At 46.9% G+C, this 12,575-nt stretch overlaps 1 protein-coding gene across 1 annotated transcript in view; it reads left to right on the forward strand.

The window, feature by feature from the left end:
* Positions 1–808: 808 nt before the first annotated feature.
* The window catches only part of LOC138566722 (cyclin-dependent kinase-like 1), a 274,738-nt gene continuing 262,971 nt past the window's right edge, over positions 809–12,575 (forward strand). The window contains exon 1 of the mRNA XM_069644326.1: positions 809–1,212. The gene's annotated coding sequence lies outside the window, so the exon portion shown is untranslated. The remainder of the gene's footprint in view (positions 1,213–12,575) is intronic.

Raw genomic sequence — 12,575 nt, forward strand, 5'->3', positions numbered from 1 at the left:
ACTGTGAATGCAAGCAGACGTCCAAGGCCATATGATAATGATGTGTTATTATATAGCAGTTACGCTTAAGAGCTTTATAGAACAAATATACAGACAATATCACCCAACCTGTGTTGGTACTCATTAAGCGACCTCAGAAGAATGAACGGCTGAGTTGAGGTGTTAAGAACAGACTAAATGAGGGACTCACCCCCTGAAGTGTGCCTGAAATAAACCTTTAATGAGTCTAGCAATTATTGTATAGAATTCCAGAAAGACACATTATTTGTTATTCCTATTCTTTCTTATTTAGGGTCACTGCTCAAAGGGTTACACTGTTGGAACCCCAGCCAGACAACAAAGGGGAGGATGACAATTAACTGTGGAAAATAAATGAGAGTGAAAAAACCGACAGCGGAAAGAGAAACAAAATACGAGCAAATAAAGAGAAAAAGAAAACGGTAGAAGAAAGGGAATAAGAGAAAGGATTAAGTGGAAAGAAAAATGAGAGACTTGAGAGAAGAGAAAGGTCACAGAGCACAGTGTGTCCGCTCAAGGGAGACGTACGGGCACTGCTGAGATGTCTGGGCGAGCCGGCGAGCACAGGAGGGGAGGCAAAGTACAGGCCGCACGGGGGAGAGGGGCAGAGGAGTGGGCGAGGAGTCGGACCTGCATATTAAAAAGTTGCTTCCGAATAGGATGAAACTGAGCTTGCGCCCGAAGAGGAGTTTTTCAGAAGCAGTTCCAAAGAGGAGGAGCAGGAAACAGAAGTAGGCGTGAGGAGGAACAAGAAGGGAGAGTGACAGGGGCAGGGCTAGAGAGGGAGGGGAAGCGAGGGGGCGCGGCTACAGGGGCAGGGGAGAGGGTAGAACCTGGACCCGTGAAATGTGTCTCGTGCTGGGTTTACCCACTGCGTACCAGGAATGGGTGGTGAATGACCAGGTCCCCTCCTCAAAAACCTCTCCTGGAACCGAGGGGAGGAATCCACGGACCGTGAGAGTAGCAGTAACAGTGAACTGCAGAGACCTGTGGGAAACTGAACGCGGGAAAGGCCATCCGCTGAGAGGACGGCACCGGACGCAGAGGAATAGCAAGCCGAGGCGACGGCCGTGCCATCCTGGTGCCCCATGCCAGATGAGACCAGGGCAGCGACAGGGAGGAGAAAGCAGCGGAAGCCCTGTGCCATCCTGGGGCCCGAGAGCGAGGACACCTCGGGAATACATTAGCAGCAAGGTACTTTATTGGCATTACGAGTTGGACAAATACGGTTATTATAAACGCACGGGGTTACATACAATGCTCCATTCTCTTTAATGGCGATCATTGGGTTGTTCATGTTTGTGTCTATGCAAGTCCTTATCGCTTCCGTACTTCGTCTGTTTTTGTGACGTGCGTAACCATATGTTCCTATTCTCGCTGGTAATTCCAGAGGTTCTCCAAGGATAATAATACTGAGCTGTTCGTGTCCTGTTGTATTTGCTAAGACATCCCTACAACGTTAAAAGTACACTGATGGTTCGACTGCCCTCTGCCCAGGTGGGCAGAACAGTGAACAGATCAGAGAAAGGCACACATGTGCCAGCCTGGAGAGCATGCGACGCCCTTAAACTCCATCCAGACCATAGTGAACGGAAGGACACTAGGATAAAGGCTCGCACACCTGTACCATCAGGTCAGATTGCACAGCCAGTAGAGCGCTCGCTTTGACATCCATGCAGAGCCTGCCGACGCAGGTTGTAATAATAAGCACCGCTGTGATGCCTGAGGGTTCGTGGTGCTATATAAATGCAAATGATTATTATCTTGGAGCTCGAGAGGAGAAGAGGTCAGAGGTCAGAGCAAGAATGCCGACTTTTTAAATGTGCTGTGGGAGGAGGGGGGCTTACGGTACTGACTTTGGATCAAGTGATGTAACGGAAAGCAACATAACAGTCATGCGCATGTGGGTGATGCAGTGTCTAGGCCTCTTTTTTATTGTGACGTCACTTACCACCAAGATTAAAAACGTGAGGGGAGGTTTGAATTAATCGGAACAGCTGGCATTGCTCTGGCCACCTTACCACGCCATATTTATGTTAGCCCATCTGTGCCATTACAGAAATGGGCCAGCCATTTGCAAACCAGCCTTGATCGTGGCGCAAATAGGAGCGATCCTGTCAGACCTGCGTGGCTGTGTCCTCTCTGCACAGGAGCACAAGCAGGACCTTATTGGGGAGCAAATAGCAGGATGCCGCTTGATTCTCTCGGCATAATTAGCAGTTTTTATTTTATTTTTTATTTTAATTACAATCAACATTACCCAATACAAGATAAGCACAATATACTTTGGTATCATAGATCTATAAAATCTACTTATTTACAATAAAATACAAAGGATTTTACAACTTTTAGAGAGAAACTTGAGTAATCGAGTGCAAAGCTCCTAGACATGCATGTAATTTGTCTCACCCTTCTGACCTTGGCTTCTATTATGTCCATGTACCCTGGTATCACAGACATCTCGAGTCCTATGTATTTATAAACATCAGTATACTCAACTGTTCCCACAGTAGTCATTAACTTAGTTCTGTTGATTTATCGTCAATTGGTTTTCACTTGCATACACTCCCAGCTCGTTCAAAATAGCCTTTAACACAGATAGCATGTGGTCGAATATTGCCAGGTCATTCGCATACAGCATACAGCAGCGCGCCAATAGAAGTGGTCCCAATCTTTGGCAAGCAACCCCCCCTATCCATCAACCTACCCAGCAAGTCTGCCACATAAATGTTAAAGAGCAGGGGGGCTAACATACACTCTTTTCTCACCCCTATGCTAATTTGCATTTCCTCAGACAGATGGCCATGGTCTCCAAGCCGAATCCGGGCTGTAGTGCCTACATGCAGGGCCACAATCACTTCAAGAAGCCAGCTAGGGCATCCCCACTTTCTCAATTTCCTCCAGAGAATATTACGGTCACCTGATCAAAAGCGGATCTGAAATCCACGAAAGCAATGTACACCGAACGACTCCATGCAGCCCTGGCCTCAGATATTATCGCGTCTAACACTCTAATATTGTGGACAGTGCCTAACCCTTGATGAAAAAACCCGTCTGGAAGGGGTGCAGAATATTAACCTCCCTGACCAAGTCCTGCAAAGGCTCCAGAACGTAGGAGGCAAACACCTTGACAGAAAGCGATAGTTTTCTGGGACCAATTGGTCCCCAGCTTTATAAACTGGTAGCAGAATCGATTTCTTCCAGGAATCTGAAATGGTCCTGGACGTGAATACTCAATCAAACTGAGGGCACAGAACATCAGCCCATAGTGCGACATCCCCCTTAAATGTAGCTGCTGATAGCCCATTAGGTACCGGGGCCCTAGAGTTTTTAATTTTCGTCAGACGTTCACAAATATTTCTAGAGTTAAACTCAATGGGCCAATTCATCAGCAGAGGCCCACTTACCACAGGTTCGTCAGTTGCATCATACATTTTGTTCTCAATTCATTTTACCCAGGTCCCTTCCAAAATGGGGTTCAAGATCAGCAGATCTACATATCCTGCCCGAGGACAGGATCCTCCACATGCTCTTCGTGTTGCCACTTTGCAACGTCTCCAGCAGCCTCTTCCAATTACCGATCCTCCCTTCCTTTTTCCACCTTCCCACACAATTTCTATATTGGTTTTCTAGTCGGGAAGTTTCACACTTCACAATGAGGGCAGTGGAGCCAGATTTATTTAGGGTTTGCAGTTGTTTTCTACACAATCTTTTGGCTATTTTAATTTCTGGGTCGTACTGATGAGTGGACAGTTTACCAGATCCTATTATTACTTTGCCCCTCTTAGTCCCGGTGCTGAAAGCAAGCACAGACAAGCAGTGCTCTATTTCATTCCCTGATCTGCACGGTAGCTCAGACTTTCTTTCATGCATTGCATGTTGCACCATTTCACACTCTCTTGCGACATTTCCTTCTGACCACATCAGTCTGTTGCCCACCTGCGAGGGAATTAAATCAGCCGGGCCCACCGATGATTGGGACTTGGAGTTCCAATGACCATTCAACACTCATTGCGGCATTATCGCAATAGCACCATGGTTTAGCACCTACCATGTAATGAGGTCCTATGGGCCTAGTCTAGCCTAGTCTATATAGTCTAGGGTTGTGCTTTGGGTCCCACCCAACCAGGTGGTCTTCCCAGGGATATCACCTTTGGTCCTCACATTTAATATCACCAATTCCCATTCAGCCAAGATCCGAAGCCACTTTTTTCTCTTTCCATTGACCACTTTCTGCTCCATTTTGTTTTCAGAGAAGATGGTTGGAAAATTCCCTTTAATCGTATGCTCTCCCCACCTAGCATTCAGATCACCTCCCAAGATAATGGCGTCCTCGCTCGGGATCCTGATCCAGTTTATTATCAACATATCCACGTAGGCAAATATGTCTTCCGTTGAGTGACCACACGGAGGGTCAGAGACATTAATCACCAGCACCTGTTTCAAAAGTGGTGGCCCCCTCAGTAAAGCCTCAACAGCCAACACACTTCCCTCCCGGTCACCAGGGAGGATCGGTCGCACCTCAAACTCATTGCTAACAGCAATTAGCAAACCACCAAATGGGCATCCCAGCGGGACTTTTTTTGCCTTGACTTGGTGAATATGAAAACCCTCTACCAGATACTGATCCATCAACCACGTTTCCTGCAACATGAATATCACATGATTTAATAGATAGTCCGCATAAGGCCCCTCTGGAGAAAATGAGTATGGCCTCTAGTATTCCAAGAGGCCAAAGTTAGCTTTGATTTAGACAGACCCTCCACCCCTGCAAACATACTTTTCAGCCACTGCCATCCCTGAACATTATCAATTTTGGAGGTAGGAGAATTGCTCTTTACCTGGAAAACCCCTACCGTTGAGCTCTGGGGATTAACACAACAATTACAGCAGTTGCCAGACTGCAAGATACTGGGGGTCTTATCCAATTCAAACCCCAGAAATTCCAGGGACTCAGCCTGGGCTCGGATTAGAGAGGCCATAACAGGCAAGCCACAGTGCACTCTGGACCTGCCTCCCCCCAGGCTTTCATAGGTTAGATGAAATCAAAGTCAGCTGAACTAAGAATGCAAAGTGCTTTGATTTTACAACAGGTTTCAAGCAGTTAATTTCTGTTAATGTAGGGGTACATTCCTTTCGTGCCAGTTTTCCTAATGGTGAATTTTCTTAAGGTCCAATACTGAACCACTGACAGGTATAGCTGGCCGTGGTGCTTGGCACACCGCTGGTTCACCGGTGGTCGCATAAGAGCTGCACCCTGGTCCATAAGCTTTCTCAGACACAGTAATTACGGCTTTTGGTTCTTCAGTAGCGGCCACTGCTACAGCAGGACCTCTAATAAAAAGTTTGAGGGGGAAGGTGCTGCCACCTCGTCGTCCTGGAGTAGCCAACTGGTCAATGTGCCCACACTCGGTAGGTGTCGTTTCTTCTGACGAGACTCCCTTTTTCTCAGTTGCATTGTCAACTTTCTCTGACTAACCCCCGACACTATAGTCGAGTTCAGCGGTACAGACTGATCAAGCGCAGATAACACAACAACATCCCCTTTCTCTGCTGCTGCTTTCTTTTATTTATTCTACTTGCAACGCTGTTTATGGGTGGGGTAATGTAGTGGCGATTACAAGGAAGATTCTAACAGGCTGTTTCTGGTAGTTAGGCTTTGAGACGGAATGATGATCAGGTGGACCTCTGAGGCGCCAGCCGGGGTCACACCTATACCCTCATTGCCCGCTTCTACACAATCTTTGCGGACCAGTTCCAGGCAAGACTCCAGACCTCCTTGTAGTGGGGCCATATGGTCATTTTGTTTTGGTACTTTGTGGATCCTGCCACATAGTTTGAGTATTATTTTCACAGCGAAATTCAAAACGTCCCAAGATGTTCCTACCTCCAAATGAGCTGTATGGTCTCCCAAAGCTGAGCCACTTTTCCTGGCTGTATTGGCCATTCCCCCGTCAAGTGACTGCTACGCCCCCCCCTTGCTGGTTCCACCAGATTTAAGAATCGGGGGGGTAGATGATTGGAGAAATTTGGGGGAGGCAGAAAGCCATTGTGAAAGAAAGTGGACCGCCATTGAAAGGGGGGGGTGGGCTGAGGATGGGGTAGAGAGAGGGAAAGGACAGGGAAGGCAGACATAGGAGGAACAGCAATACCATTCAGGCGATCCACAGGATGGTATGATGCACCCCCCCACCCCCCAGCTTCCAACAAACGATCCCTGGAGCATAACTGGTAGCATAACTTTAATAGCAAATTATTGTCAATATCACCAAACGCGGTTAACTGAGATGTAGAAGCAAATGGATCGAATGCCCCCCCTCGCCAGCGGGAAACGAAAGTGAACCAAACACTTCCACTCACTTCGCCTCTGTTTCGCTGGGGGGAGGGTTTTTAAAGTTGATTGCTTAAAGCTGTAAGCACCCAATTAACAGCGGGATAAACAGCGAACTGCTACAGCTTGATTGCAAGGAATCGCGAGACACCCCAAACACTTCTGCTCACTTCCATGATAAGCAATGCACCGACGGCTGAGCATACGGTCACGGAGATGGTCTGAAACCAAGAAGTGATGAACCGAAGACTTGGAGGGTCCAGTTTCCCAGTTAGAGCAGCACAACTGTGGAACTCCCTACCACACACACTCAGATCTGACCAAACGTTTATCAAATTCAGAAAGAACACAAATGGCTTACAGAGAAAGATATGTAACCTACACTCTCTCTTACTGCACTCACTCAGTCCTTACTTGCATGTATTGTATTTTGATATAGATATGCTAATATCTAAATGTTTGTTAAAATGACATGTTGTATACACAAGCATTTCCCTACTGCTGTTTTATATACTGTTTTGACCCTCATCTTGTAACACCGAGGAAACTGTTCTTACCTTTGCACTGTAACATCTGTAACTAAGCTGTACGTACTCTTTTCACCTGCGCCCTGATACCTCTGGGTCCGGCGCGCATAATAAATTAATAAACAAACAATAAACAAAGTAACTGGCGTTGTTCTGCATAACCTTCCATATCATTGCATGCAAACCAGTCTTGGACCTGCCACTAATGTGAGCAGTCTGGGTCAAATGCTATAATACAGGGCCTAAAAGCTAGTTGGGGCTGCTTATTTATTTATGTAATTGGTATTTTATAACACACCTAATACTATGCCTGAGTTCGGTTTCTATGGACGGTTCTGGGCTTCAAACCTCTGTTACTTTGCATGGTCTTGATTCCAAGACCTGCACGTTGCCCCTGTGCTATCCTCCTTTCACCTTGTGTACCGGGCCGCGGGGACTTGGCCAAGCAGTTCAGATTGAACTGCTCCTTTTGGTGGCCAAACCAAGACTGATTTGTATGTGGGAGGAGGGCCTCTTCTATAATTTTGCATATAGAATACTAAATAATGGACTGGAAGGCTGCCCTGGCTATGATAAAAGTTATGATTAATTCAAAGACTTGCATCAATATTTTTATTTTATTTTACTGCGCTTCCTCCAACAGGATTACATTGTTCATGTTCCACGCTTTTTAAACCTATTTTGCGGTAGGTAAGCTCCCAGAATAAATAACTTGCACACCATTTGTAAGGTACCTTAGGAGGTTGATGCACCTGCTGCAGAAATCTCTGTGTAAGCTGCATGTCTCACGTTTGTAGCCTGGTTTAGTTGATGAAACATTTCATTCTTCTTTGGTTGATTAAAAGATAACACTTTAGTTGATGTATGTCCTCTTGTCTGGGGAGAGTAGGTGTGAGAGAGCGGCAAACAGCTTCAAGACTAGTGTGCCCTCCACCGCCCCATTGACAAACGGAGCTTGTCCTAGGGGTGGCAGGGGTAAAGGAATTGTGGTGGCAGTGCCCCACGATAGTCAGCAACAGTGCCCCAGGCAAGCCCCTGGCCCAAAAAGCATTGGCAGATGACAGGTCTAGTTTTCGCTATAAAAGTATTCTTTTTCATGAAACGTGTTGAGATTATGATTTCCGTTGTACTCCCTGTTTTGGACAACTGACAATAAAACAGATTTTGTTTGCCAACTTCCTGAGTCGGTCTTGTTATTGGTGTAAGAGTTATTCTGCACCCCCAACCATGTAATGACGCGATTCCTCATTTAAAAGGACCTCACGTTTCACATCTCTGACTAGCAGGGTTGTGGATGATGACAAGGGTGAAGCCGTGCAGTGCCCCTTGTTAGAATAGTGAAGGTTGAACGTGTCCACTTACCAGGAATTACTGCTGATGGCGGACGTGTACAGATGTGTACTAAGAAAATAGGCCTGTGCGTAATCAAAGAGCCTAGACTTCCCAAGAGACAACTATTGGGTTGTGGATGTTTCCTTGTTTTGGTACCAGGGCCTGTGCAGGGTTTCGACGCTGTGGAAAGTTGTGCTTTTTATAGGTGGAAGGGAAGGGAGGCTTAGCTCTTCATGCTTGCCATGTCAGTGAGAAGCAGGAGGGGGGGGGGGGGGAATAAGCCATCGTGAGTGGGCCCTGGGGGAGATAGAAGCAGAGGCAGGGAGGCAGCTATGCATCACAAGTGGACAGGGGCATCTCCCGTGTGCGTGCAGAGCCCAAGAGATCACAGCGGAGACGTTTCCCTCAGCCTGGAAACTCGGAGGCAGAACCTGTCTAGGTGTGCCAGAGCACAGAGGAAGAAGATGCCGAAATGCTTGGAAGGCCACTGTGAACAGAGTTTCCAAACCAGAGTATTTAGTTCAGTGATTTAAATGGGGAAAAAAAGAAAAAGTGCATGTACTCACCAATCTAGGCTTTAAGTGGGCCCGGGCTCAGAGCCAATAAGGTCCAAAAATGGCTCTTGTGCCGGTGCATGGCCAGGTCTCCCTGACCCAGTTCTATGGAATTCATCCCATCTCCCTGCCCAGACAGGTAGTCCTATTTGTGTCTTGCTCTTTGTGTCTCACTTTCTATTTGTCTCTCTCCCCACTTACCTCTGCTCCAATCATGTTTTCACCTCTGTGTAAGTCGCTTTTTTCCCTGAGCTTGCACCAGGAGCCCCTGACACACTAAAATGTTACAATCAGCAATTCCAACCATGAACTCAGAATGATGGTGCACTTTTAAGACATTTGCTTGAAATTTGATTGTGCCAGCCTAATGCAGTCTCCTCTCAAAGACGTCCATAAACCACAGACTAATTTTGCCTTCTTTTGACACCAATATTATGAAGTATACAAGTTGGCAGGCTTTGGTGAAACGGAGGGTCAGAAAGACAACTAATACAACGTGAAGAACTATGATCTATGGTTAAACTAGGGCACATAAAGAGAAAAGTCACAGATAAACTCTCACAATTTCTGTTGAAACCTGCTGTGGGACACAGGGCGGCTGCATAAAGGAAACAATGAGCCGATCGGTGTACACTTCAGCTTCAAACCAGATCCTCCTAATGAGTTGCCCTGCAGACTTCTAGATGCGAAACGTGAATTCATACCCGATCATCGGAAAGCAGCTCTGCAGATTTTACAGAGGATGACATTCCATGCTTACTCCTTGATTTGAAGGGGGTCATTGTCGCCCCTCTGCTAATTGCAGAGATAGGACCGTTCTCCCCACCACTGGCATGTCAGCAGTCGTCCCATGCAATCTTGATTGCTTGTACCACGAAGAGCAAATGCATGGGATTTCGGGCGAACACGAGTTTCATGCATTCTTTGAACTTCGTAGTGCAATCATAAATGCCTCCTGCCAGGTATTAGCAGGGCAGAAGGCATCTCCATGAATGCTAGTGGAATCCGTCAGCTTCTACCTGTTGCTAAAAGTCTGCTGAGTCCATAAGAATCAAATGCATATCTGCCAACATCAGAATCAGATGCTGATGAATAGGCATTTGTTTCTGGGTGCCCATCCGATCCAGTCAAAACCTTGAAAACCCCTTGGAGTGACACGAGATGAAGAAACATGCGTACATCTTGCACACATGTTTTTTTACTCTTCATTTAATGCGCGGAGAGATTGGAAAATGACCCCTTAAATCTGCCCCAATGTTAGGGAGGATTATTTTCTCAGGATTCCCAATTTCTGCAGACAAGGCACATTGAGAATAAATGATTTGCCCAGGATCACACACTTATGCTTACTTATACAGCGCACTGTTGTCACCTGCATGGTCTCTTGATGCTCTAGCGGGTCAGTAATGCCAGAAGGGCGGGGGTGGGGTTAGTAGCGTTGAGCGGTAAGTAAGGGCAAGATGGCAGTGATCTGCTGTTGGCAGCTCCGGTTCGGATACACTGTTCACTGAGCATAGGTTTGATTTTCGGTTGGTGTACGCCATGTGGTTTTAGGCAAAATTATGTGTGGATTGTTTCGTTGTGGTATTGTTGTGAAGTATTTGCGGATTGTGGTGCTGTAGAGGTATGGTTGTGTTCAGTTCAGAGTTTGAGAGGTGTTTGCAGAAGGGTGAGTATTTAGTAGGGTTTGTTAGTGGCAGTACATTTTCTACCCCCGCTGTTCTGACTAAATGTTTCCCGTATCCCTTTCCTTATCGATCATTCTAGAGTGAAGCAATTACTGCCCCCACGAGTTCCTCCGGGGGTAGTGTGTTCCCTGTGCCCCGTGGTCAGCCTGTGTGCTGTCTGGTTTCTGCATCCAGTCCTATTCCTTTATGTGCGATGTTTCTCACCTTCGGTGGTCCGATTAAGTGGTATCCATCTCCCTCCCCTGTTTCCACCTTGAGCCCCCCATTAGGGTGGGTAGACTTCAGGTCTCGAAACCACCCTTCCCAGTCAGACGCCTCTCTTCGCCCCTGCCCTCCACTCCAGTCCGGCCTACTCCCCACTCCTTTTCTGTTTCTTTGTTTCATGGCACGCGGATGTTCTTCATTTGTTTTCATCTTGACTGGAGGTGAAGAGCCAGATTTTTAGGAGTTTTCTGAGTTTTAGATAGTCCTTCATAGTTTGTATTTCTCTGGGGAGAGAGTTCCAAAATGGCGAAACCAGATGGCAACATATCTTCCCATCTCTATTTAATATAGTTATTTGTTAATGTTTGAACAGATTAAAGAATAGTTGTATAGCAATGCAATTGAGAGAACACAATTTACATAAACCACTAACCTGACCTTATACAAATCATTTTTTAAACCTGTCGAGCAAAAATAGGATTATAGTTTTACCCATCCCGACTAGATCACACACAGCAAAAAGCCTACAGCTTTGTAAACTGTTTTCACAGTGAAAGAAAATGGGGTTTAAAACTGTATTCACGGTGAAGTAAAGCACAACAAAATGTAATGTCATCTGCTATAGTCCTTATCTCACACAACATGAAACGTCATGTTACTCTCACATTTATTATCACCCCTCTATTCACACCTCTTACTGGACAATCCTCCTTCCCCAGGGACCCGTGTGCCTGGGCTCACAACCTCGAAACGGCCTTATTGTATGCAAGAAGGCCTGGCCCTCAATACGGCCTAAAATAAGAACCGAGGGCCGGTTGGAGCGGGCCAATTTCAAGCAGTGATTTAGTTCCGCATTCACAGTAAGAGGTGCGATGGGTGGCATAGAAAGGGGGCGGCAGCTTCGCTGTTGCCTGCTTGGGTCAGGCAAAGGACAAAGGGGGCAGCACCACAAAAGGCACTCGAGGAGGGGGAGCTACAGGCATGCCAGTGTGAGAACTATGCGTGTATCCCGGACTGCTGAAATCGGTTGCAGGATTCACCGCAGCCTGGCAGCACGAGTGAAAAGCCATTCCAGGCAAGCGGTGCTGCGTCCTCCTAAACGGAAGCAGTTGCAAAAGAAAAGTCTGCCTAGAAAACTAGATACAGACACGGGGTGCGGGGAGACCCGATCTGCTTCCTGATATTGCAGCAAAACAAAAGAGGTGATGGCTGAAAGGTTTAGAATGAACCTCAACCTCCGCCGTTGCTCTGGGCAACCCTCCAGACCATCGGTATTTGCCTGCCAGCCATTCCAGAAAGGAGAAGGAATGTATGCAAATACAGCTTGGTGCCACCCCAAAAGGTCCAGTCTGAACTGCTAGGTCACATCCCTTCTGCACAGACGTGTTTCGACCTGAATGGGCATCATCAGGTAGGTGTCTCAAGGATGGGACCACGCCTGATTTGCGTTTGGTCTTTCCCCTTTCTGTAATGGCTTGGCAGGTGAAAGGATGGCTTGGGGGTGGGGAAGAGTTGCCCAGAGCAATGCCAGAAGTTAAGATTAATTTTTACCGTCCAGCCATCAACGTTTTCTTTTGCGTCCTGATATTTCCACCTTACCACCCTGATTGTTCAGTTATTTTTCACAACGCCACCCTTATAGTCTATGGCTGCTTCAGAGACTATATACATCTAGCGGAGGAGCACCATGAAATGACTGCACCAACCAAAGCGCCCCAGAAATGGCTGCAAATGAGAAATGGCGCACTATGCATCCATAAAAAGCTGTGCGCGCGCTCGCATCCTGCCTGCTCCACCACAGCGTTTTATGCATGCGTAGTGGCAGTGCAGTTATCCATGCGCTATCACTAAGCGTGCATAAAACGATGCCTGCCCACACTTTCACTAACCGTGCATAAAACACTGCCTGCTTGCACTGAGC

The sequence above is a fragment of the Ambystoma mexicanum genome, chromosome 2p (assembly GCF_040938575.1).
Source record: "Ambystoma mexicanum isolate Mex_15411 chromosome 2p, UKY_AmexF1_1, whole genome shotgun sequence".
NCBI classification, from domain to species: domain Eukaryota; kingdom Metazoa; phylum Chordata; class Amphibia; order Caudata; family Ambystomatidae; genus Ambystoma; species Ambystoma mexicanum.